The sequence below is a fragment of the Vanessa cardui genome, chromosome 18 (genome assembly GCF_905220365.1).
Source record: "Vanessa cardui chromosome 18, ilVanCard2.1, whole genome shotgun sequence".
NCBI lineage: Eukaryota > Metazoa > Arthropoda > Insecta > Lepidoptera > Nymphalidae > Vanessa > Vanessa cardui.
Window position 1 is genome coordinate 5,938,050 of NC_061140.1, and position 26,243 is coordinate 5,964,292.

Consider the following 26,243-nt stretch of genomic DNA (forward strand, 5'->3'; position numbering starts at 1 on the left):
ATTTTCTTGGACTAAATGTTACTTTCAATCATTTGATAATAAAAATAAATTTAAAAAGTTACCTACGTTATAATAAATTATTATTATTAAATGTATTCATGCAATGTTATAAATGACTTGTTAAAAATAAAAAAGCAAAATTAAACGTGGCCCATGAGGGGATCGAACCCGCGACCTTCGCGTTATTAGCACGACGCTCTAACCAACTGAGCTAATGGGCCGATGACTGTTGGCGTGAAATTACAAATCTATTTATACCTAAGCTCTACTATTGTAGAGTCATCTAAAATAAACAAATGACGTCGCTTAATAATCTCTCATATAAAATGATTGATTGAACAGATATAAGATTAGTGGTATATAGCCTTTTCAATTAATAATAGTGAATGTGTATATATGTGTTTAATCTTTATGCGTACCTAAACTGCCCATTTCATTGTAATGAAAATTTGATAAGGATCACTGTATAGCTGACTGAGAACAACTCGAATATATATATTAATACTCGTGAGACGTCGGGATGTGTAGCTAGACACTGCGTAGTATAAAACAAAGTCGCTTTCTCTGTCCCTATATCCATATCATCCCTATGTATGCTTAAATCTTTGAAACTACCTAACGGATTTTTATGATAAATAGAGTGATTCGAGGGGAAGGTTTTTGTATATAAAACATGGACAGTATAGTTTAAAACACTTATAGCTTTAGAAGTTTTAACGTGATGACGTAAATAAACAAATTTTGCAGTATATTTAGTATCAGTATTGCATCCGTGTGATGCCGGGATACATAGCTAGTATGTTATAAAAATATCGCGTGGTCAGCTATTACGATCCCGTTCAATGCATCTCAATAGTTACAATCATCAGCGATTGTAATTCGCTCTTTCACATTCGAAGTTAGTTTTGCAATCGTGTTCTTAGAATTCCTACGACTTTGACCTTTGCCTCTTTATAATTAAAGGTTTTTATAAGTTTGCTCCGTTATGACATTGATATTCGTGTTATGTGTATGATATCTTAGATTTGGATAAGAGTTTGAACCAAGTATTTGTGAATATAATGATATTTAGATTACAATATTTGATATAAAGTACATTTCATTTTGTATTTTATTTTTGAGATTTATATGTAGAGTTGAAAGTTCAACTTCAAAAATTTTATTTTAATAATACATAACCAATACTCAATTTTATTTTATATTCAAATGTTGAAAAAGAGAAACTACTGAGTTTCTTGCCGGTTCTTCTAGGTAGAATCTACTTTCCGAACCGGTGGTAAATTCACTTAATTGTTAAATGACGATTCAAAAATGCTTGTAAAAGGCCACTTGAATTTTTTTTATTTTGATTTCGATTTATTAAATGGGAAATACCTTAAAACATTTTTATAAATCTGTCATGATATATAAGGACGTAAAAATTTCAAATGATAAAACTAATAAATTAAAAAGGTCAAATATTTACATTAATATTAAATAGTTCTGATCCATGAAATGAATACTTTTTGTTTCATTGATTGTTACTATCTATATTGAACGAATAGATCTGTTTTTACGGTCAACTCTACGACCGCGCTCATTGGTTTAAACTTCTTTTTAAATGCTTCCGTCCCTTTTCATCACTATCAAAAATAACAGGAAAGCAAGAGGAGAGATGTTGCTCATAAATAAAACTTGTAAGAACATCTACAAAATACAAAACAAAATATATAACGTTTTCTAAGATTAATTTGTACAACTGTTTTTTCTTAACAATAAATTGTAAATTTATTGTTCTAATCATCGCTTGACGTAAATTTTTGTGTATGTTTTTTTTACACACGAAGTGACTATCACTTTAAGTAAGTACTTTTTCTTACTTAAAATACTGGTTATATAAGAAATTAATATTCTAAGAGGCATAAAAACGAATGAATTGATATGTCTATATACAAAAAATATATATTTACTTAATTATATATATAATATAATTAATTGCTATTATTGCATTTAATCTTCAATCAATATAGTGGAAATGAGTAAGTACTGAATTTCATGCCAGTTCTTCTCGATAGAACTTACTTCATACTACTTTTCGAAACGGTAGTAGTTTTATATTTAAACCAACAGTGTAACATGACTGATGATTTAAAATTTATTTTAAAATCTTACTCGATTACAGGATACCTTGATTTTAATTCATTTACTAATTGTGAACATACACGCCACATAGTTGAAATTCCAATAAATTAGATTAGATCTGGATCTGAATACGAATCTTATGAGAAATTTAAACAAACATAGTTGCTACCAACGTGTCGTAAAACGCAATATAAGTGGCGTCCATCATTGTATGAATATAGGCGTAATTTCCTCAATATACTTCATAAAATTGCGGGAACTAATCACTGATCAGAGTTTTTCAATTACAAAATAAAGGTATGCATACATTAATCTTTAGAACTTTAATATTGTAAGTAAAAATACATACAATTGAAGTGCTTGTAAAAAGTAACATCACAAGGGACATTACATCTTAGTTCATAGTTGGTTGCGCAATTACATGAATTACATTAACAAAAATGTTTAACTTTGCCGTTTCAAAAAAATTCAAACCATTTGAGGCATTGGTAAAGAAGGCATATTATTAATTACAAGATGATACAGATGGTAGAAAAGTGTGGAATTAATACTTGTGTTATTCCAGGCTGGCTACTGTATTTTGAAATGTTGAAAAAGAGTAACTACTAAACTTGCCAGTTTTTCTTGGTAGAATCTATTTTCCGAACCGTTGGTAATTAATAGAGTTGTTAAATAACGATTCAAAAGAGCTCGTAAAAGCCTACTTGAATAAAGTAGGTATACTGTGATTTTGATTCTGAATTAAGGCGATTAAGGAATGGTTTGGTTTAATAATACGGAACCGATGTCAATGGACAATGGTGGTCACCATTATCCATTGACACCGGGTGAGTCATTTGTCCATCCTCCAACCAATATATAAACAAACTGCTTTTAAAAGTTAATAATTCCATATCATTACAAAAATTATGTGGTTAGTCTTTATAAGATTGCAATTGTTTGAACCTATGAATCTTTTTTCGGAATAGTATGACGAGCGTTTTTCTTTTAATATTGTTGGGTTACGTTAGAAGAGTTTTATTAAAGCGAAAAAGGCTGGGCGAGTCGAGATGGCCCAGTGGTTAGAACGCGTGCATCTTAACCGATGATTGCGGGTTCAAACCCAGGCAAGCACCGCTGATTCATGTGCTTAATTTGTCTTTATAATTCATCTTGTGCTCAGCGGTGAAGAAAAACATCGTGAGGAAACCTGCATGTGACAAATTTCATAGAAATTCTGCCACATGTGTATTTCACCAACCTATGAATATGTTCCAAAACTTCTCCTCAAAGGGAGAGGAGGCCTTTAGCCCAGCAGTGGGAATTTACAGGCTGTTGTTTTTGCCTTTTTCAACAACAAACAACATTGTTGTTGAAAAAGGCTGGGAGGAACAGCTACTTAGTTTCATATTGTTTTTTCTCGTTGTCTTATAAATTTAGTTGTACTGTAACTTACAGTTTGCCAGTTTGCCTATGAGTAAACGATATATTATTAATTTAACGTAACACTAACAAAGTGATATAACAATAATAAAGACGCATGAGAATGTAAACTAGACAATAATGTCCTGAAACGAATTATTATTCACAGGAAAATAGAATCTATTTTATAACACATTAAGGACGATATAGTTTAAAATATTTTAATCGTTTGTTATATATGGCACGGTTGTAATACTGTTTTACACTGTTTCGCAAAATTTCTCAGTTAAATATATTATACAAATGTCGGAGTAAGCACGTCGTATCCCCCTTGTCGACTCACAAGTAACACCTAAGTGGCTTTCTATGAAATTGTAAATTCTTGCGTCATTTCGAGGAAATTTGTGAAACTAAGAACGTTCGGACTATTTTTAAGCGAGAATTATATCGTATGGTCTCTGTCGAGGTAGTGTCGGAACTGTATTAACCACGCGAACCATTTGATTATTAATAATGTCTTTAACATCTTATATAGATAGGAAAAAAAACCAAAGTCCCTAGAAATTAGAGTTGCACGCATTATCATGATCTCAAAATTATCATAAAGAATTATGTTTAAAGTATTCATATTTAATTCGTCAATCCTTATCTACGCGTAGATAGCTCTGGTCATTGAAATTCTACCTTTAAATAGTGATACTTTGTATTTTCTAAGAACGAGTGAGCCATTATAATTATAAATAAATGGAAACGTACCATTCCCATAGCCACGATTTGCACCGAATCATGGTGGTGAATTCATAGTGTACCATACTTCGAAGTAGATCGACTGATTAGTTAGTTTCCTAACGCCATTGAAGTGTTTTCCAAATATTATATATATTTACGTATTATATTATCAATACTTTTATTATCCCTGTTATTACTTCTCAATTTAAATTTTTGAAAACATTTGTTAATTTTGTACAACTTTTTCATCGGTAGCGTGGCCGAGCGGTCTAAGGCGCTGGTTTAAGGCACCAGTCTCTTCGGAGGCGTGGGTTCGAATCCCACCGCTGCCAATAATTTTTATTTTTAATAATTCGAAAATGAAAAAACATTCAGATTTACCATTCCTTTCCCTAATAAACCTATAATAATGGAAATCTTTAATAAAATTATTGATAAACTTATCTACCGTAATTTTTAATAACATTGATAAATTTAAAGCTTACCTTAATAATAAACAAAGCGTTGAAGAATACGTCATAACGTATTCTTCAATGTAACATATTACGGTTATAAAATATTATATTTAGGATGTGAAATATAATTACAATAAAATTGTTACTACTATTTTTTCAACAGTTGTTCCCAGTAGAATTCACATTCGAAACCAATGGTATCTTGTCAGCCAATCAACTGAACCATTTAAAATTGCATTAACTATTTTTAAATTAGATTTAAAACTGCCAGTATCGTTCTTATTAAAGTAATTTTTTAAGCAGCTCTTATTAATTTTCATCGTGAAAAATAAATCACTTTGACAGTGAAATCATAAATTAATCAAACTTAACTTTACCGAAATTATTCTATTCGGCCTTTATAAAGAAGCTCGCATAATGCACTAACTACATAATGAATACTGTACCAAATTTAATCCGATTCCGATCCAACGGTCAGTTTAATTGATCTGTTGGGCATCAATCATTATAAAGATGTAGGTAACATTAAGGTTCCTTTAATAGAAACGAATTTATATGAACATAACGCAACGCAAAATTATTAATCTATTTTTTTTTTTAATTATACATATAATTAAGTTGCAACAGACAATATGTAAATTTAGACAACGTGTCATTTGAGAATTGACAGTACGTAACTGTTACTCTATGACAGCACGCTATTTCTATTTTTAAACAACAAAACAAACAGAGCGAAGACGCTCACAGAAAGATTTCAATATTAAAAAAAAAAAAAAATGTACGGAACTCTAGTAGCGCGTGCTGTAAACTTTTTAATTGCAAGTCATTGATATTGAACATCCCCGTGCGATACCATCCGAGGATAGCGGACAGGTGCGGCGGAGTAGAGCCATTTACCCGACACGCGCGGCGCTGACGAGTCTACTCGAACGACACTCGAACAATACACGATAAAGAACCTCGCGTGATTTCGAAACTGAACACGATAAAGAACCTCCAGTAGTAACGCATAGAGCCGAAAATAGTATTCTATTTTTAAACCGCAACAGATGATAAATAAATGTTTGAAAATGTGTTGTGGACTGAACTTTTTGGTGAATAGGTTACAAATATAGACATATTAACATAATGCAGCGTTACAGTATGTAAAGAAGTGTAGCCGTTAATTTCAGGTGAGTTTTATCTTCACAGTGGTTTATAATCTGTTACTTTTTAATTGCAAAAAATATAAAAGATAATTTAGTACTATGATATATTAGGAATTCATTAAAAATAAAAACTTTATAATTTTGATAAGTGAGTTAAACTGCTAATAAAAATGATTAAAATTACATTAATTATCATAAACAACGCTATGAAACATAAAGAGATAAGAGAAAATGTACGACCGACTCATATTTTATTGATATATAATATTCTAGTATACTTTTTACCACTTCATCTTATCTATATGAGCAGCAAATTTACAACTTCATAAATTAAAAAAGAAATGAAAGACTTTCTTAGATCTCGAAGATCTAAAAAGCGGGTGGTGAAACGACAAATACTTTAGAATTTCGTTAAGACATCGTTTTATATTCATTGTTAAACTTAAAACTGATTTATATATCAGACCTACGATATAATACTAATAAAATTTGAATATAACACCATAGAATAATCGGTAGTCATTATTTCTAGCAATATATAATTTATATCTGAATTAATTCGCTATTTAATCTGTGCGACTCATTTCGAATATCGAATTGTAAAAATATTTTCTTTAATCTTTGTAATATTCGCATAAATGGAAATAATTTGTGTATTTTATACATAAGATGTTCCTAGATGTATAATAAAAGTAATACAAAAATATGTATGTTATATAGTTTATCAATGTAAGAAACGAATTAGATTTGTTTGGAAAAAAAAACAGTATCCATTTCTTAGATTTTAATGTCACTGAAAATATCTATAAATTAAGTTCTAATCAAATATTTATTCTATGTATATAAATAATTCATAATATTTCTAATACGTGAAAAGAGTTCGATAAAACATAGAAGCCGTATTATATTATTAATTAGTAACAAAATTGCGAATTTATAATATTAAACAATTATCTTTGGATAACAGTATTGTTAGAATGCTCCAGGAGGTATTACATAAAATTGTTGCTATAATATTATTTTTTATTTACAGTTTTTCTAGAGAGATCTGCGAATCCTTAACTTAATCTTAAATATCCACTTATATACATTGGTAACAGAAAAATAATATATTTGTGTTTGGTAATTTTAAATGCTAGAGAATCTCTATGTTTCAATGCATTAAAAATAGTAGCCCAAATTAAATTAAAAAGTTCGCATTAAATAGTTTGCTTAGCTATATTATAAGGCTGTATAACTTTGCACTGTGACCCTAAAGAGCGTGTCAATAAACATTAACCAATATCGTAAAGTTTATGAAATTTATAATCCAACTTTAAAGTGAGTGAAATCATAGAGCGTTTTGTATAATATTATCATTAAGCGTACAAACATAAAGGTTTACTTACAAATTTCTACTCATCGAAAAATAAATATATAAAACCTCTTTATTTGTAATAAATACATACTTTTTCCTTTACACACACAAAGGCGTTTTGTACACAACACGTGTGATTGCTTCCGAAGACATTGTTCCGGTCGATTCTCACGATGTCGGTAAAAAGAGATCTCGATAATGAGAAGATATAATTGCCGTCTTCAACAATACACATTGTAATCGTGTTATAATACTCACGTGTTGTATTGATTAGATGAGAATATTTTCAGCGATATTTGATTAGATTTATTCAACATCAGTTTTAATAACACATTAATTGACGTATAGTAATTTACTCAGTAAACTTACTGATAGTTATCACTTATCACAAAAACTTCTGCCAAACAGGAACACTTATTATTTTTGCTCCGTTTTGAAAAGTGAGTGAGCCAGTGTAGTTATATGCAAAAGGACATAAAAGCTTATTTTGGTTAAGAAAATTACCGTTGAGCGGTGGTGATCTCTTACCATCACAACCCATAGTCAATGGCGCTGTAAGAAATATTAATAATTAGTTTAGGGGCTTTGATGGTAAGTCCATTGCGCCTGGAGTTACTCTGGCTTACTCATACTTCAAACCAGATCATAACAGAACTGATTACTGTTGTTTGACGGTATGTGGCTGTTGTGCGGTATTAATGAGTGTTTGCTACCTACCCAGACGGGTTTGCACAACCTACCACCAAGTAAACTAATTCAAAAATATATTGTTTTAAGCAGTCTACAGTCTTGTCTTGCTCCTGAACTGTTTCCGATCAGGTCGGACGTTGCCATCCCATTCGCAGGGCCGGATTTAGGGAAGGGCAACCGGGGCAACTGCCCTGGGGCCTCCACATAAGTGGGGGCCACAAAAGTTTTCAGTGAGTTAACAAATACCGAGATATAGTCAAATTATAATAATCTTACTACTTAATTAACTATACTAATCTTACTACTTAATTAACTATTTTAAAAGTTACCGATACCAGTCAAGAAATACTCACTGATTCAAATTAATAAAAGCTTAAGCTAATCCATTAATCCATGATATAATTATTAGGATCTCCACGCTCCTGTTGGTCTAGGGCCTCCACTGCTTGGTGGTCCCAGGGCCTCCAGACCTTTAAATCCCACTGTGCCCATTGGTATGTGGGATACGGAATAGTCAGTCAGTGTTTGCGAACATTCTTGTGCTCTATTATATGTTCTGTGTATTTGGCTCATCTCTCTTGAGATTTGCCGCCGAGTTCGATCGGTAAGGGCGACATCATTGTCATATTATTAGAATATTTTTGATGCATTTTTTACGGCATTCATTATCTCGAAATTATTATAAAAAAAAATCTGATCTGTTGATCACCTGCTATTTGTGTATATGTCAATCATCAATTCAATCATGTATATGTTATACATAATATATAAAGACAAAACACTCAAAAATTAATAAAATATTATTTATTACACTTATAATTGTTCCATGCAGGATTTCATTAAAAAAATAAAACCTATCAGACGATAGATTTAAAATAAGCTAATAACAGTATAAAGTAATTGAATTTGGAATATATTCGGTTATTTTTTTAATCTTTATTATAACTTTTTTTTCTTTAAGTTCAGCCAGGAAGAATCGCTTGTATTATTCAACAGCAAAATTGAATAGAAAATGTCGTAACTATTTATTACGACGTAGAGAATAGCCGATTCTTAGTCTAACTTATTTAGTGTCAACACTTTTCCCTTTGTTTCAATATTTTATTGTCTTGTAATGTCGAATCACGCTACCGAAGGTATTAACAGATCTATATTTAACGTTTAGGATTCAAAGAGGCTAGTATTCTATAGTTCATTAATACGTATGTTTGGTGAGTAATGATGATTAAAACAAAATATTTTTAAATATCAAGAAGAATCAATTAATTCTGATTAGCGTTATTTATATTTCTACGGAACAGCAAAACTCGACATAGAGCTCTATTTTTAACCGACTTTAAAAAGAAGAAGTACACTTGTATTTTTTTCGCTACGTCAGTACTTACTACTTCATTTGTAAATCAATTTTGAAAATTTTGGTCCCATTTTAATATTAGGGAAAGAGAGTGGAGGCGTTTTTTTATTGTTTATATTATGGCACAAAAATAATTTACATTTTTAATATTATTTTATTTTGATGCAATTAATTCAAAAATAATAATTTAAGCTGATTTTAGATAACATTGATTTTTAATTTCAGTCATCAAAACCACAAAGAAACGATCGCGTTTTTGTATAAATTTATTAAACAACTTTAAAACTAATCTTTTATTTATTGTATGATTATTTTTATTTTATTAGACAAGAATTATGTTAATTAATAAAAAAATCTCTAGCTCAAACATCACGTTTGATTTTGTTGTTTAATTATACAAATTACGTGACAAATAAATTTTAGTAACAATATTTTATCATATAACCACACTCCCCTTCAAATTATATTTATATTGTTAGTGTTCAAATCATATATTTTCTTAGATTATATATAAAAGACATATCATGTGATAAATGGCAATCACAAGACGCCCAACGCCGACGGTAGCTGGCAAATATTGGTTCTTTTCGAAAAATAATAATTGCAATAATGCATATTGTTGTGTTATTTATACATATAACATTTACTTAGTTATTTTTTTTATTAAAAATATAAATATTATTAAAATTAACTTTGTTCAAATATATAATATCTTAAATAATATTATTAAGCTAAAAAATATGTTTATATTAAATATGTAACTCGTCTGACTATAGTCTAGTATGAAACTGTATTTGTCTTTTCGTATCTAAAGTCACGTTAATTGCAATGACTATTGTTACCTTGTTTATTTTATTGATAAACATAAATAAATAAATATGCAATTAATTAAACATCAATATCTTCATTAAAATGTTGATTTAGTGTTATTAAAATTATTAATACTAAATTACCTCACAAAGAAAACAAATGAAAACTAAAATATTTTAAGGTTACCCATCTATGACTTATGAGGTGACATTATCACAGCTTAACTAATTAGTGTGGATAGTTATACAGAAGTTAAAAGTGCTTTATTAGGTGTTATAAAAATGTATTTTTAGATTCATGGTTTCAATGCACATGAAGACAATTTTTCGTAGGCTGTTATTTTCTTTTGTTGTTTAGTTTTTTTACCGAATCACGTTCATATTAATACTGATGTCAAATTTCAAGTAGAAAAATAGATTTGTATTTAAAATCAATAAATATTAATCAATAAGCTACGAATGCAATCAGACAAGACTTGTGTTATGATTGGTTTTATGATTAGTAGCTCAACCAACTTCGTATTCAAGTGAGCTACTGAATTAAATACTGACTGACTTTATGTTATTCTAAGTCAAAAATAAAACATACTTCCAATTAGCTTACGGCCGCTCGGAATTTGTTTATTTATTTGACACACCATTGACATAATCACAAAAACAATGCAATTAAACGTACACGGACCAATTTGGTTGGTTATGTATACAATGTTAAATTACAATAAAAAAGTAACACATTCTTAAATTTGTATCTGCTTGCAATATTAAAATCAACACTTCTTACTAAATGCATATGTAGCCGTAAACGGTACATACATCAAAATAAACCTTTCAATTTTTGTATATCGGCTGGACCGATTTTGGCAGGACTATCAGTGGCAGATAGCTGAAGTAATGAGGAGTAACTAAGGTTACAGCAATAAATTCTTTGTTCAATTCAAAGCACTTCGGGTATAGCTAGTTCAATAATATAAACTTAAACTAGCACTAACTTAGACATAAACGTAGAATCTATCGAGAAGACTTATCAATAAATACATGAATTATTGTAATATAAATTGTTTAATTATTTTCGATTTTTAGCTTTTACAAGAATTTTATAAAATATGTTTTTAGTAATATGTAGCGACATAATTAAAAAGGTCATTCACATTTAAATATTATAACTTAAGACGAATTCAAAAAGCTTATTTTATCCGAAATACAACAAGACAAGGAGATAATTTATATGCATTTTAGAATTCCTGATTTTTTGTATTTAACATACATGTTTATTATAATGGCAATAGCAGCTATAAATTATCGAACTTTTTCTGGCACATTTCTTGAAGAAATAATTACTATGCAACACGTATAATAAAATTTATTCAAACATTTATTTTCTGTTGTAAGAATAAGAATTTGTGTGATAATATATGTTAGAAATATATTAAATTATCCTTACAAACAATTTTTAATATAATATTCTACGGAGTAAAATTTAACCGGAAGTTCTTTTTTTAAATAAACCCTTTGATAAATATTTGACTATGGTCCGTGTTGTTTTTAAATTTGAAATTTTGAAACACAAACTTTAAAATATTTTTTAAAATACAAAATTTATACTTATCATTAATAGCAATAACATAGTAGATATTGAATTAGCATGTCAAGACAAATCTTATTTATTCTGAGCAAATAACAATAAGGAGATATAAATGAACAAATGAAATTATATATGCTAAAATTTTAAAGATAATTATATCTAGGTATAGAAAAAATAACATTGCAATACGTTTTTTGACACTTCTATCCCAAAATGGTTTAAACAGACGCTAGTTGTTATGAGGTGTTCTTTCACTGTCAGAACAAGTAAAAACTTACTTATTATTACGGAAATAATTTTAAACAGACAAACGCGCTTGCCTTGATTGAAAATTTGCGACGCAGTCCATGGTACCCACACTAAATCATAATATTAGTCTAAGTATATAAAGATACATAAGACCTTTATTATATATCAATGTTTTTTCGATGACACGATTGCAGTTTGTGAACGTTTTTTAATCATATTCCGAATTTCACGTGGGCGATGCCGCGGGTTTTACTAGTAATAGATTAAGGATAATATCTTAAATTATGCATTCCTTTTCTAATTTACATTTTATATTAAATTTTATATTCCTATATTTTATCTCTTTAATTATGCTAAGATTAAAATATATATTCATAGTACATATCAAGTTGAAAAATTAAAACCATTTTTTTTTGTGTACGGCTAATTGATAAAGCATAAAAAGCCCAATTCATTTGAAAGCATGTGTAGTTTACTAATAACTCTTTAACTGTACTTAAAAAAATATTCATTATCCTTATATTTATGCCACATAGCCTAGTTAGTGAATCTTTAACTCTACGTTAAAAAAATATGCACTAACCTTATGTGTTTATGCCACTGGTTGTTAGGCTATTTAATCTCGATTACGTACAAAAAGAAAAACCTTTTTTTTCCTTAATTATGTCAGATCTTATTCAACACGTTTCATCAATGTGAAATACACGTGTAGCAGAATCTCACCTGAGAGTTACATATATACAAGATTAATTGTTAGAAGTTACGTACATACAAAGTCATTGACTCTACATAAGGTATTAGAAACCACAAAAAAATCTTTAGTTAAGATTCACGTGTAATATTTATATGATTTGAGACCCTAAGTCCGTCAAACCACTACTGTTTATGTGGTTGGATCATATGCTATCAACATAAACCCCTTACGCATTACTAATTTTAATAATAAGAAATTATCCAATAACTTGAGATAAAAAATAATAAAACATTAGTTGATATACAACAACAAAAACAACCTGTAAATTTGCCACAGGTGGACAAAGGCCTGCTCTCCCTTGTAGGAAAAAGCTTCGGAACATATTCCATTACGCTGTTCCAATGCGAGTTGGTGGAAAACACATGTAGCAGAATTTTTATGAAATTAGACACGTGCAGGTTTCCTTATGATGTTTTCGACGAATTATAAACACATAAATATTCTGTGGTGCTTGACTTGAACCCGCAATCATCGGTTAAGATGCATACGTTCTAACCTCTGGTCTATCTCGGCTTTTATGATAGTTTTAAGCTTAATTAAAAATATATAAAAATTTACAGATACTGTTATGAAATAATTTAATTCTTAATAATGTTAAAGCTTGTAAGAAACCATCTGCAAAGTAATGAAGACATTTTTCCAAATCGAAATGACGTATGTGAACACGATTACTGGTAGCGATTTTACTTAATCGTATTATACATTAACTAACCAAGCGTTTTGGCTAATTGACAGTCAACGAAAACACTCATTATTTGATATAATCGGTTCCGCCTTCAAGCAGGCGGTACGAAATCGACCAATGTGGCCAGTTTAACGGTATCGCTGTCACAATCCCCACTATTTCAATTCGCATTACCTACCATTAGCTGTAGGGTAATTTCTATAAGTACACTTTGTTTTTGTAACATTCAATACCGTTGTTTAATTAATCAGACGATACATGTGTTTCGTTCTTACAGAGGAATTTATTTATGTAAAAACTCAAAAGTTATGTAACGTTATCAGTATAAATTGTAACGTTACATAATATTTTATTATAACATTTAAACACTTAAATAGAATATAACGTTTTGTCCTTTAGTAAATATATATAGTTATAAGTATTATTGCAAAATACAATCTTCTAAAAACGTACGTTACGTTATTGACTCAATATAAATAACAGTAAAAAAGTAAATTATAACTAACTAACTAGAATGATCAATTATAAAAACAAAGGAGTCAGTGAATCAAGTAATTAAATACGCTTAAACGACGGCGGAACTATTTAAAATTATCATAAAAATTAAAACGTACGATGCGCACGCGCCGTTATTTTTGGTAAGATCATAGATCCCGTTTACAATAACTTGGTATGAGTCATAATATTAAATAACGTTAAAGCGTGAGTAACGTTACACGTACGATTATTAAATAACGAAATAAATCTTTTGTTTATACGATAACATAACAAATTATTACCTAAATATTGAAAATGAAATGTTACCAATAATATATATGCAAGTATATATATACAGCTCGATAGATTATTATGAAATAGTTTAGTATAGTACGAAAATATAATTTATACTGAACGAAATAAGCAATTATATGTAGTTTACAATGAAATCATCATATGGTTTTCCTTTAAGTGATCGATTTATTTAATTCTATAGCCAATTTTTTTGTATAAAATTTTAAGTTACGTTCGGATATCGTGTGAACGGGACCCTCTGGTCAATTTTATAACGGTAACGGCGTAAAGAATAACGGAGGCAATTCATACAACACGCGACGATGTATGTAGATCATGCGATCGGTCGGATGTCGTATACCGTTTACAATTACTGTTAATCACTTATAGTACAGATAATATAAGTTCATATTCAAATTTTAGTAGATTATTTACGGGTTTGACTATAAACGTTGAGAGAATGATTAGAGAGCTGTGCTTTCTTTTGCCGACTGTCAAATCAAAGACGTAAGAAAGAGATAAATTATTATTTTGTAGGAAGTAACTCGAAATTCACTGCACAACACGAGCGTGAAATTGTACATACATTCTGTATCAAAAACTACTATAATCTACGTCACATAGATACTACTTATATGTGACGTCTGCTAGCTCTAAGAACCCTGAATACACCCGGTAATAAATCAATGGATAATTTGTTACTCAAAATTTCGATAATCATTTCGATAATGATAGTTACGTTAAATTATAAATAAAAATGCATATGCATTTAGTAAAAAACGGTTATTTTAATTTAACAAACAGATACTCCAATTTTATTATATAAATGCAGACGTCATTGTTACAGATTTTTTTGCATGCATATAAATCATTTCTAATGCAATATTAATAAAAAAACATACGAGGCGAATATAAAAAGTCCTTATTTTGACACGTTCGAAAATAAAAGACTCGCCGAACGATGCAATAAGTTGAATCATTTGAAGTCTTCGTCGTGATTTATTGCAATCGCCCCAGTGATAATATGATAAATACATCGCAGAACAAATTATCGACTTATTTCCACTATTAGTGTAATGATTATCTATATTAATGAAATAAATGTGAAAGTTACTCTGTCTTTCTGTCGCTCTTTCACGACCAAACCGCTGAACCGAATTTGATGATATTTGGTATGAAGCAAACTTGAAATCCAGGGTACATGACCTAACACATAACAAACAATACTCTAAAACGCGAGCTACTTATTACTAAAACTAGTTATTAATAAAATACTAATGATTAATTTTCGTCTGATTTTCTTAGTAATAGATTTTCTTGATCTGAACTTAATATTAGTTCAATTTTATGATCATTTACATTTCATATATAAGATTTATGTTGTATTTTGTTTCATGGAAATAACAGTTCTTTGAAATGAGTCTTTTTGTTTCCTTATGCTAGTGTTGTATCTTCGATAACGTTAATAATTATGTTATTGTAGAACTGAGCAATAATTATCGCAACAAGAAGTATACTTAAGATCGTATGTACAGTCGGGGTAAGAAAAGGTTCGTCACCTTAAGATGTATTTTCATGTGCTCACTGCTCAGTATCCGCTGACACTGACAAACATACATTGCAAATTCAGTAGTAGATATCATATCTAATTTAAATTTGTAATGACTAATTACGTCCCAAAAATATTTCATATTGATATTAAGCTAGACGTAGTTATTATACTCTGAGCGTTTAATTTTTATATACAGTTGTCAGTTTAGTGCTTTACTTTCAAAAGGTACTAAGAGTTTAGAATGAATTTGAAAACTGATGAAGGTTTTCTTACTCTGACTGTACATTAACGCATTATTCCATAAAAAGCCTACCTATAACTTTATTAACCTCAATACGAACGCATTAGTATAACAGGACTGCGTAATTTACAACTTTATCCTTTGTTGTGTTGAAAAAGCCGCCAACCTGTTATCTTCCAATATCTAATGTTACAAATTATGGCCATACAATTTTTTACGTATATAAATAGTTGCTTTTGCTTAGTTAATGCAATAATACTCATACGTACATGTTATTTAACAATTTTTTTTATGATAGATAGACATTGGCGCTATTAAAAAAAGACCCTTGCTTACTTCGCCAATACGCCACCAACATTGGGAACCAAGATGTTATGTCTCTTGTGGCTGTATTTACATTGGCTCACTCACCCTTTAAACCGTAACACAACATATTGGTACTTGGCGACTAAATATCTGATGATTGGGTGGTACCTACCCTAACAAGCTTGCACAAAGCCCTACCACCAAAAACGCTACACTATCGATGCAAATAGTTTCGATAAGAAAAAAGACTTAAGAAAAGGATTGTCTAAAACCGCCGTAGTAACTAACATATACAAAGTGCGAAAAGCCTTAAATCGGAAGCGAAAGAAGCATTCCGAAATACATTCTCAAAACTCATTCAACTTGTCTAGACTTGGCCTATGACCTTAAAACACACACGTCCGTTTGTTCTCAGCAGTCATCCAGCACGTTCAAATTACATTTAGTAATACATTGTGCGTATCTGTTAGTACATTAGACCAGTAGCGGTTTGCTTCGGGGCCTCCATTTGAAATATTACAGCCAATAATATTTATAGATTGTTTTAAGTATTGAGAAGAAAAGTCGTTAGTTGGGAAAATGTGTCGTTTTATCAATTATGGTTTTGAACGACATAGAATTGTAACTTGTATTATAAATGTGATTGTTAGTTCGTTGCTTTGTAACCTTTTTATGTCGTACTACGATATGAAATCATTAAATTTGTAAACTCGTACTCAAGAGTACAAAAATAACCTAACCTAAGCCTGTTCCGTGTGGGCGATTCTGTTTTCATAAACTATTACTTTTATATTTATTAATTTGATAAGCTTTTCAATTATTTATTTTTGAAAATTTTGTTTAATAATTTCGAAATATATTTCGATTGACTGATTAACCCCAAAGTCTAAGATCAAAGTCTCAATGAACGCTACCGAACGACCAAACGTATAAAAATATACGTCATACACACACACACACACACACACACACACACACACACACACACACACACACGCAAACACACAAATAGGACGTTAAGTTGTAGTACATAAAACAAAGTGAAAGTTAAAAACATCTTTGTAAGATGTTTTTAACTAAAAATTAAAGTCTGAAATATTTTACAAAGAATTTTTAAATATTGTTATTGAGTCGCTTCTTCTATCACATATTGTTATTTTAATATAATTATTCATAGTTGAAAAGCTTAAGTAAGCACGTAATACATTATTGTTTAAGATAAATATTTTAGTTACAAGACAGTAATGTTTATTGTGTGTGTTTAACTGGCAACACTAATGTGCGATCACGTTCCAAGCTAGCAACACCATGGAAAGTCGTAATATCCCATGAACGCGACTTGCATAATTTTCACGTTATGCAAATATTTACATATTTTTTTAACTTAAAAAAAACATACACATATGTTACAAATTATATTAGAGATATGTAAAATATATATTTTAGTCTACTGAAATAAATTGGCCATGTGATAACTAGTCACCACTCACCACAGCCCAAAGACGTTGGCAATGTAAATCGCCAATGCGCTACCAACCCTACTAACTAAAATTACTAAAACTTTCCCTTGTAACTTTACACTAACTCATTTATCACTCAAACTCGAATACTACCCTAAATATTGCTCGTAAATGGTATCTACTAAAACGGTCTTGCACCAAGCCATACGATCTAGTAGAAAAATGTAAATAATATCTTTTTAATATGTCGACCACAATCCAATGAATAAAACTGTAACTAAAACATTAATCCGCCTGCGACCTCGCTTGCGTTTTCGGGTTTGGTCGACTAGTTTTGTATATGTAAAACTAGTCTGTCTTTCCTCGAAGATAAAGCTTGCTACGTACTAAATTTCATCAAATTCGGTGTAATGGTTTGACTGTTGACAAATGATTGATAGACAGAATTAGTTTCCTATTTATAATATTATTGTAATCATTTAGAATCTATTAATGATGAATGAAGCTATTAATTATCGTGGCTAAACTAATTTAGAGCAAATCAAATTATCAGCCAAATTTGTAATATATGCCTTACCTTTCAAAAATATACCTATATATTTTAAATACTACCAAGATGTAAAATTTGTAAGTGTTTTGTATTCTACTTTTTTTCAATTTTATTTGTTTTCATTTGAAAGAAACATGTACTCAACTATACTGGGTACTGCTTTTTGGCGGCTAAATATCTGGGTGGTACCTAACCAGACTAGCACAATCCCCACCACCAAGTATGTCTAAACATAAAAATAATTAAAACAACATTTAGGAATAATCAAATTGTTATAGCAGTATAAATTTTATCTAAAGTATTATACAATTATATTCATATACATATTCCTTAATATCTTGAAGTAAAAGTCTAAAAGTAAATAGCAAAACAAAATACAGGAAACGTACATGCATGTGTAATTTTAATTGCGAAACATAGTTCCAGAGATAGCATCTGGTGACATTATTTTCTTTGATATATTTACATGTGAAACGCACCCAAGTGCTGCTTGAACATAAATATTATATATTTAAAATGTACTCGCTTAGCTGTTTGACCTTATGTGCTTAAAGAAATTAATACAATTAATTAAATTAAATAAAGGAAGAGAAGTATCTTATTCTTATTTTATTTTACCGTAGGTACCCCAACTCTACATCTCTACTAATATTATAAATATTAAAGTAACTCTGTATGTCTGTTATATTTTAAGACTAAACAAATACAACGATTTTTAAAAAAATAATTAAAATTAAAGGCTTTTTATGCCTAACAAGCTAGTCGAGATGGCCCAGTGGTCAGAACGCGTGCATCTTAACAGATGATTGCGTTTCCAAACCCAGGCAAGCATCGCTGATTCATGTGCTTAATTTGTCTTTATAATTCATCTCGTGCTCAGCGGTGAAGGAAAACATCGTGAGGAAACCTGCATGTGACAAATTTCATAGAAATTCTGCCACACGTGTATTCTATCAACCCGCGTTGTAACAGCGTGGTGGAATATGTTCCAAACCTTCTCCTCAAAAGGAGAGGATTCCTTTAGCCCAGCAGTGCGAATTTACAGGATGTTGTTGTTGTTGTTTTTGTATGCCTAACAGCATGACAAGACGCGGACGACAGCAAGTTTTAGACAAATATTTTAGTTTCAAATAACTTTTGGAGATAAAAATAAATTGCGACAGTAGCGAAACTATTGGCATTTATAGTAACGTTTGTTTTATAAATTATCCAAAGGTATGTCAGTGCTTTGTAAACTATTTTCACATACACAAGTTAGAGCCAAAGCGCTATCAGAATTATTTAAACAAATCGTTCAGAATTTCCGATCGTATTTTAACAGCGGGATTTTACGCGGATTATACAGACGGTTGAATATTTTTTTACAATAATTCAAACCTATTTAGAGTCAGCTCTAAGATTTTATGTAAACGATTCTTACATTCTAATTAATATGACAATATAGATTTCTTGGTGCATCGAACTTGTTATGCATAATTAATATTATCATGATATGCGATTTTGTCATAACATTTGGCCAGTAATAACATAAAAATGTATTAAGAAAAAAAATGAATCAAATCAAATAAAGGAATATAAAAATGATGAATATAAATTGATGTTTAAATTCAGATTATTAGGCTGTACGATGGAATACCTTTGTTTTTCACAAGTAAATCGATTGAAAAAAAAATTGTAGTAACAACTTTCGGATTTTAATAATTGAAATATTGTTAGAATGTTTATTATTATATAAGTTTACGGTTTACGTGTACGATTTTAAATTAATTATTTGTCATCTTAGTTCAAAAGGTTGATGGCGCATTGGTTATTTATATTCTGACACTACCAATATCTATGGGCCTAATGCCCAGTGATTGGTCCAATCGCTAACCCTTCTTATTTACTTTTTTTTTTAATCTGTTCATCCCTGTCGTTAATATTAATAAGAAATCAGTGTTGTTAAAGTAAGATAATACAAAAACGTTGAATAAATACTAGGCTATATACTTCACTTTTAAAATAATAACTATGAATAGATGTCTCATTCGTCTTCAAAATCGCGAAATGTGAAAGCACTTTTATAAAATATGATTTAGTCACGGACGTAGAACGTTTATATAATACTTCGTAATTATATTTAATAAAAAAAAAATGAACGGTAAACGAATTTAACAGTACACCTTTTAGTTTTGAAGTAATAAATTGTGATGACGTCATACGATCGCTATCTTTACACGCAAATAGTTAAAATGGATCCGTATTGGTCATACCATGCATACAAAACCAACGGGAAATACATGTTGCCTAATCGTTTTATTCGTGATTCGAATTGATATCGTCAGATAAATCTGGATTACTTAAGGATTCTTAAATAAATCGTCTAATGTAAACGTACCTATGTACTGGATTTATTGCATTATCTTCGATTATCTATAGTAATATTATAAATGTGAGAGTATCCCAGTCTGTCTGTTACTTTTTAACAGCCTAACTACTGATCCTAATTTGACAAAATTTGGTATGAAGCAAAATAAAAATCCAAGGAAGGACATAGGTAATATGTTTTGCCTAACACTTGACAACGAACCTCTTAAACGCAAGCAAAGCCACGGGCGACAACTAGTACATTGACAAATACATTTCAAACGGAAACAGTCGTTGTAATACATTATTATTTATTCATGAGCAAGCAAAATTTCATTCGGTATATTAATTTGTTATTTCAGATTTTTGAGACATTTAAAATAAATAAAAGCATAATTGAGAGCACAAAAACTGAGATAGTGACGTCTGTTGGGTATTGTTGATCTTAGCCGATCATTGATACGTCAATTAGAAAAAAAATACATTGATCTCAGATGATCGATACGATTGCAATGTCGGAATTGTACTTACCGTTGCTTTTTGCGGAATGGTGTGTACAATTAATTGATTTGTTGGAATTTGATAGTCACTTTCAACGTGTTAAATGTTGGAACGATTGGATCCAACCTTGGAACCAACTATTAGAAGTTGAATCAACACTGAATTTGAAGAACGGTTGGTTCAACAAACTCGTAGTTGCAATCGAGATGTGATATGAGATGGAAAATTACGTTTCATAAATAAGAAATATTTATTTACATTCAAAGTCAAGTAAAATAGAAATCTTCATCCAATGTAGAAGCATCAAGCACTTACGTATTTATTTATTGTCATATATTACTCGTTCGGAAAGAAATATCTTAGATAAACCAGCGAAAAATAAAAGAAGTATGTATTTATTTAATTTCAAGTACACAATACTCAAGATTACCTAGTTGTTCATATTTAAAAAAAAAAAACATGAAAAACCGTAGTAACATTATCTATATATATAATAAAATGGAAATGTCTGTTTGTCCTATTATAATAACCTCTTTGCATATGTATACCAAAGTAATATTTTTTTCGTTTTCTTTCTGTCTGTCTGTATGTTCCGGCTAATACTGGACTGGCAGAAAGCTGATGTAATAAGAAGTGTCTTAGGCTACAACAATAAGCGCACGAAGTCGTTGTTACTGCTAGTTTATTTAATAAATTGAGTGCACAGTTACTGAGTATAAGCGTTATTACTTCAAAGTCATGTGTGATGGTAAAACAGCAAGACGGTAATATAAGATTATGTACTCAAAAGCCGACTTTGCGACAAGCGTCTTATTTACAAGTGAAGTAGTTAGCGGTTTTAGTTTAAATGAAATATTACATTTGTTACCATGTCAAATTTAAGCTTGCGGTAAATACATCTCAGTGCCGTGCGAAAATTTTATTGCGTTAAATGCGACAAAGTCCTTTGTGATTTTTATGTTAACTTTTTCATATTTTGTACGTAAATTAAATGGTATTACGATTTAATATATTATTATGAATTATTCATTAATTGAAGATTGTATTTCAATTAATTAAATTAGTTGAAATAAATACTGAAATTTATAATTTTTAATTAGTGTAATTATATAAAAACAATTTATAATCTGAAATACGTAAAGTTAGAGTGTATTTAAACCGGCTATGTAAATTCGATACAACGTTAACAATTCAGTAAAGTACGCGTCCACGCAGGTGGTACGATTCTGTAGTGATGCAAATTAACCCAAACAAAGCTGTTGTGTGGGCAGTTTATATGTATTTTCTAAGGCAACAATCACTTTTTAACTTAGTACATTAGCACTCATCTATATTAATATTATAAAGGTGAAAGTAACTCTGTCAGTCTGTCGCATTTTCACGACCGAACCGCTGAACCGAATTCGATGAAATTTGATATGAAGCAAAGTTGAACTTCAAGAAAACATATAAGCTACTTTTTTGCCTGACACATGCCAAATAACACTCTATAATGCGAACGAAGCAGCGGGCATCTACTGTATTGAATATATATTCAATATCAGCATATTATTGCTGCACTTAAACTAACCTTAATTTATTTAATCATATAAAAACGAGTAGGAAATCCAATATGTGATTATGAAACCTTTTCATACGAAAGTGTAAATATAGTATCAGTCATACTACCTCATAGACTTAGTAAATACTAAATCATATTCATTTTTAATGTCTTATGTCTAAGTCTGTCTGTCTGTCTATCTTATCTCTAAGTTCCTTGTGATATTTTTCTTTTTGTGTAATATGTCTTTTTTCTCAAGGCTAAGGGCTTTTTAGTTATAGTTTTTTTTTCTTATAATTTCATTTATTTATTTTCGTGTGCGCACATTTGTTTATGTTTGCCCAATAGTCAGGGGCTATCTGAAAATCAGTGCTGTGCATTAGCACAGCTTATACTGCTACCTACACTATATTCTTTAAATTCAATTATTTTCTTCTATATAATCTATGTAATGTATGTGTGCAGCAAAATAAATGGTTTAAATTAGTATTTAAAGATAATATCGCAAAGAACTTATTGCAGATATAACTATGCTCAAGATAATAAATAACTTATCCAACACGGTGCTACAATATCAAATCAAAATAAACTTTATTCAAGTAGGCAAGCCAAGCCAAGTAGGCAAGACAAGCACTTTTGAATCGTCATTTAACAATTCTATTAAGTGAAGCTACAAACGGTTCGAGAAGTGGATTCTACCGAAAAGAACAGGCTAGAAACTCAGTGGTTACTCTTTTTCAACATTTATAAATACAGTCATGTTATTTAAATACGATTATATATGTATGTAATATATGCTGCCTGGAAGTCAAAGGGTAAATACCCATGTATTTTCATATAGCACAGGTTACCTGAGGATAAATTTGAAATATTAATTAAGGATAAGCGTGAAAACTTAATGGTGATTGCCCGGAATTGAACCACCAATCTTCAGAAAAACGACAGGATTTCTAACCACTCCGCCATTTTGTCTCAAATTAAAACTTTGACTATATTATGCGTAGAGAAAAAACGAAATGGTTCTAATTTATTTTCATATTAGTTCTAAACACGACTACTTATGTTAATCAACTGTGGTTATTTTAATTTTTCTAATCTGTGGGAAACAGAGTCCGTGGCAAACGAGTGTCGTGTCAGTAATGTACAGTCAGAGAAAGAAAACCTCCGTCAGTTTTTAAATTAATTCCTTTATCTAGTCTTAAACTCTTAGTACCTTTTGAATCTAAACATGAATCATTGCGACGCACCATGTCATTCTCGATCGGTAAAGCAAATTATCGGTCATAGTGAGCACACGAAAATAGATCTTAAGGTGACAAACCTTTTCTTACCCTGACTGTATATTATATATAATCTAGATACCCGCCTTGATTCGCAAAGATCTAATTTAAGGATTGTATACCAGGAATTGTTTTAATATATAATTTATCTATTTGAATTAATTATCTATTTTTATTAATAAAGTGTATGTATTTACCTAGTACTTTTCAACACATATTACTATACTGCAAAGTATACAACAACAACAACAACAGCTTGTAAATTCCCACTGCTGGGATAAAGGCCTCCTCTTCCTTTGAGGAGAAGGTTTAGAACATATTCCACCACGCTGTTCCAATGCGGGTTGGTGGAATACACATGTGCCAGAATTTCAATGAAATTAGTCACATGCAGGTTTCCTCACGATGTTTTCCTTCACCGCTGAGCAAGAGATGAATTAATAAAGACAAATTAAGCACATGAATCAGCGGTGCTTGCCTATGTTTGAACCTGCAATCATCGGTTAAGATGCACGCGTTCTAACCACTGGGCCATCTCGATTCAAAGTACTGCAAAGTATAAAAAAAGTCGTTTACTGCTGTCTGTCCCTACGTATGCTTAGATCCTTAAAATTATGCAACGGATTTTGATGTGTTTTTTTTTTCTTTTAATAGATAGATTCATTCGTTTCGAAAGGAACATTTTTGTATATGATACGTGGAAAATATAGTAAAGAAACGCTGATAATTAGAAGGTTCTAATGTGATATTGTATGTAAACCAATTCTGTAGTATATTTAGTAATAGAATTGCACCCGTGCGAAGCCGGGACGGGCCACCAGTAGTATATATATTTTAAGCTCAAAACCTTTCTTAAGGGAAAGCCCTAACCCAGTAGTGGCACTAAGAGACTACTTATTTGGTTATTTATTAAGTGCAGTATATGCATAAATTATTTTTATCTAATTTTAATATAAATTTGAAGACTCGTATGTAGATTCCACTAAGAAGAACTGACATGAAACTCATCAGTTACTCTCTTCTGACAATCAAACAACACAGATATGTTAATTACAATTGTTTAAATTATTAAAATACTTTTTGAATATACATCGTTTTCGCCCGAACCGACTTTCTCTGCGAATTTTTTTGCCATTTTGAACTCTAAAATATACTTAGGAATAAACAATCCAAAACACACTTACTTTTAAAAACAAAAATATATTAAATCTGTTTAATATATTTATTTAATACAATTTTATACATTATATTATATGCATTATCATATGTTCGAGTAATACAGTGAGTGCTAAGTGGTTAAGATTTCTATACGGCAATATTAAAAAAAATAATAGTTATACATTTTAAAAAGCTAGAAACAAGTTCCGCATGAAGAAACTGAATAAATTAATAATAATATTAATCAATGTTCGCAACTTTCAACTTAAAAACTCAGGAAGAAGCTTCCAAGTCAGCGTTGTACTTGGGCAGTTAAGCATTACGCTCCAGCGCCGACCATCCTACCATATCGCACTGGCTAATGTATACAACCATACGACATGTCATAATCTACCGTCGAAAATCATCTTTACTCCATTGACATAAGGAATACATAAGCTGACAATCATAAATTCATAATAAAATTCCTCAATGCCCCCACAATAATTGCGCTTTAAGTGAATGAACTTAAGGCAATAAGCATACATTTTGTAGTACCTAAAATGAAATTAAACGGCGCGTCTTAACGGTTATTAGATGAGAAATAATTTTATATTAATAATAAATAAAATATGCTCGTTTGTGCGGTAAAGATATAAAATTTATTTAATACAGAAACAACTAATATTCGCGCTTTCCGAAGCACTGGATCTGTCCCCTATTACCAATTTGTCTCTGGATATAAATTCTTAACGTGTTCTTGTTTTAAATTTTTTACTAGCCGAACCCGGCAATCATTGCTAGAAGGTTGCCACTAGGCTTAACTCGTCTGGTATTCAAATAAATATGTTTATGAGATGGCTCAGTGGTTTGAACACGTGCATCTTAACCGATGATTTCGGGTTCAAACCCAGGCAAGCACCACTATATATATGTGTTTAATTTGTGTTTATAATTCATCTCGTGCTCGGCGGTGAAGGAAAACATCGTGAGGAAACCTGCATGTGATTAATTTCGTTGAAATTCGGCCACATCTGCATTCCAACAACCCTCATTGGAACAGCGTGGTGGAATATGTTCCAAACACTCTCCTTAATGGGAGAGGATGCCTTAGCCCAGCAGTGGGAAATTTACAGGCGGTTACTTATTTACTATATATTGGACCGAATACATTGTTATCAAATATGATTCAAACATTAACTAAAAAAAAATGGTATAACATTAT

The 26,243-nt window shown here is 30.4% G+C and overlaps 1 protein-coding gene and 2 non-coding genes across 3 annotated transcripts in view; 2 read left to right on the forward strand and 1 right to left on the reverse strand.

The window, feature by feature from the left end:
• Window positions 1-147: 147 nt before the first annotated feature.
• Trnai-aau lies at window positions 148-221 on the reverse strand. Its single transcript has one exon. It is a non-coding gene; the product is annotated as a tRNA-Ile (tRNA).
• Window positions 222-4,501: 4,280 nt separating this feature from the next.
• On the forward strand, window positions 4,502-4,583 carry Trnal-aag. Its single transcript has one exon. It is a non-coding gene; the product is annotated as a tRNA-Leu (tRNA).
• A 1,032-nt stretch (window positions 4,584-5,615) lies between these two features.
• The window catches only part of LOC124537331, a 68,534-nt gene continuing 47,906 nt past the window's right edge, over window positions 5,616-26,243 (forward strand). The window contains exon 1 of the mRNA XM_047114147.1: window positions 5,616-5,878. The gene's annotated coding sequence lies outside the window, so the exon portion shown is untranslated. The remainder of the gene's footprint in view (window positions 5,879-26,243) is intronic.